The sequence below is a fragment of the Triticum dicoccoides genome, chromosome 4B (genome assembly GCF_002162155.2).
Source record: "Triticum dicoccoides isolate Atlit2015 ecotype Zavitan chromosome 4B, WEW_v2.0, whole genome shotgun sequence".
Lineage (NCBI taxonomy): Eukaryota > Viridiplantae > Streptophyta > Magnoliopsida > Poales > Poaceae > Triticum > Triticum dicoccoides.
The window spans coordinates 86213946-86216971 of NC_041387.1; positions in this window are offsets into that span (position 1 = coordinate 86213946).

Consider the following 3026-nt stretch of genomic DNA (forward strand, 5'->3'; position numbering starts at 1 on the left):
CGGGAGTAAGAGCATCTCCAGCCGCGCCCCCAACACGCCCCCCAGGCGATTTTTTCGCGCCGGCGCCGAAAAAAGGCCCAGTCGCGCCCTAGGAGCCCGTTTTTCGTCAGGTTGGGCCGAAATCAGCGCCGGCGGACCCAGGACGAACCTGGCACGCTGGGGGTGCTCGGGGGCACTGGGGCGAGCGGTTTTGGCGCGAAAAAGCCGCCGGCCCGTCGAGTCAGCGACGTTCGCCTCGTCGTCATCGGAACGCCTCGGTTTCCTGCGTGGAATCAATGGCAAGGCTGCCACCGGTCAGCCTTGCCATTGATTCCTCACGGGCGATGCGGCGACGCCTCCCCTCCCGCCACGCGTACACACTACACGGGCTATATAAGCCGGTGGCCTCCCTCGCCTCTGGCCACACCAGCCCACATCCGCCCATTCGACCGCCGCCGAGCTCTCCCTCTTTCCCCGTGCGCAGCCGCTCACCGACGTTTCTTCCCTCCCCTCTCTCTCTCCCGAGCCCGATGGCCGCGCGATTCTCCGATGACGCGGCGGCGGCCAACGGCTTCGGCCTCCGCTCTCTCCACGAGTGGCAGGCCTGGCTACTCTTCGAGGCGAACATCCCGGCGCCACCGGACATGCGCGCCGGGCCGACGGGGTGGAGGCTCAGCAACGGGGGTGTGCCCATTTCCCCGGTGCCCGACGTCGAGGCGCGCCCCGCCTTCGCCGCCGAGGTCGACCGCGTGCGAGCCTCCCTGATGGAGGAGCAGCTCACCCTCCCCTAGTACGCCGCCGACAACCACGCGTCGTGGGCGGCGTACTTCCAGCACCGCCAGGAGCAGAGGCTGGCGTCCACCAACGGGGTGCCGGTGGTGGGCGGCGTCAAGAACAGCTAGGGGCGCCGCGTATGGTGGGGTGCCCTGAAGGAAATATGCCCTAGAGGCAATAATAAAGTTATTATTTATTTCCTCATATCATGATAAATGTTTATTATTCATGCTAGAATTGTATTAACCGGAAACATGATACATGTGTGAATACATAGACAAACATATAGTCACTAGTATGCCTCTACTTGACTAGCTCATTAATCAAAGATGGTTATGTTTCCTAACCATAGACATGTGTTGTCATTTGATTAATGGGATCACATCATTAGAAGAATGATGTGATTGACATGACCCATCCCGTTAGCTTAGCACTTGATCGTTTAGTATTCTGCTATTGCTTTTTTCATGACTTATACATGTTCCTGCAACTATGAGAAATATGCAACTCCCGTTTACCGGAAGAACACTTTGGGTACTACCAAATGCCACAATGTAACTGGGTGATTATAAAGGAGTACTACAGGTGTCTCCGAAGGTACATGTTGAGTTGGCGTATTTCGAGATTAGGTTTTGTCACTCCGATTGTCGGAGAGGTATCTCTGGGCCCTCTCGGTAATACTCATCACTTAAGCCTTGCAAGCATTATAACTAATAAGTTAGTTATGAGATGACGTATTACAGAACGAGTAAAGAGACTTGCCGGTAACGAGATTGAACTAGGTATTGGATACCGACGATCAAATCTCGGGCAAGTAACATACCGATGACAAAGGGAACAACGTATGTTGTTATGCGGTTTGACCGATAAAGATCTTCATAGAATATGTAGGAACCAATATGGGCATCCAGGTCCCGGTATTGGTTATTGACCGAGAATGGTTTTAGGTCATGTCTACATAGTTCTCGAACCCGTAGGGTCCGCACGCTTAACGTTTCGATGACAGTTTTATTATGAGTTTACAAGTTTTGATGTACCGAAGTTTGTTCAGAGTCCCGGATGTGATCACGGACATGACGAGGAGTCTCGGAATGGTCGAGACATAAAGATTGATATATTGGAAGCCTATGTTTGGACATCGGAATGGTTCCGGGTGAAATCGGCATTTTACCGGAGTACCGGGAGGTTACCGGAACCCCCCGGGGGGTTAATGGGCCTACATGGGCCACGAGGGAGAAGAGAGAAGGAGCCAGGAGGGGGCCGCATGCCCCTCCCCCTCCTAGTCCGAATAGGACAAGGGAAGGGGGCGGCGCCCCCCCTTTCCTTCCCCTCTTCCTCCTCTTCCCCTCCTTCTCCTATTCCAACTAGGAAAGAAGGGAGTCCTACTCCCGGTGGGAGTAGGACTCCCCCCTTGGCGCGCCCTCCTTGGCCGGCCGCCTCCTCCCCCTTGGCTCCTTTATATACGGGGGCGGGGGGGCACCCGAGACACACAAGTTGATCTACGGATCGTTCCTTAGCCGTGTGCGGTGCCCCTCTCCACCATATTCCTCATATCGTCGCGGAGTTTAGGCGAAGCCCTACGCTGGTAGAGCATCATCATCGTCACCACGCCGTCGTGCTGACGGAACTCATCCCCGAAGCTTTGCTGGATCGGAGCCCGGGGACCGTCATCGAGCTGAACGTGTGCTGAACTCGGAGGTGCCGTACGTTCGGTGCTTGGATCGGTCGGATCGTGAAGACGTACGACTACATCAACCGCGTTGTCATAATGCTTCCGCTTACGATCTACGAGGGTACGTGGACGAACACTCTCCCCTCTCGTTGCTATATCATCACCATGATCTTGCGTGTGCGTAGGAATTTTTTTGAAATTACTGCGTTCCCCAACATGCCCCCGGCCGCACGCTCCAGGACGTGCTGGAGCACCTCGAGGGCGGCAACGACCCGCCGCTGGCATACCCTGCCGCGGCGGGCGCCCCGGTCCACCGTCGGAGCGCCGGGCAATGGATGCCCAGGAGGTTCCTCCTCAACTTCCTCCTCCCACTCCGCCTCCCGCTCCTCTTCCCATTCCTCGGCTCACCGGCGGTGTTCGGCGTCAAGGCCAAGCCCGCATCGGAGACGCCGCTCGGCCGGCGCACTCGCAGCGCTGACATCGTCATAAATGAGGGCGACCGGCGCGCCTCCTCCTCGGCTCCTCCACGCTTCGTCAAACAGAAGACGGAGCCGGGGCTCGCGACCGTGAAAAGGGAGCCGAGACTCCCCGCCGTGAAGAT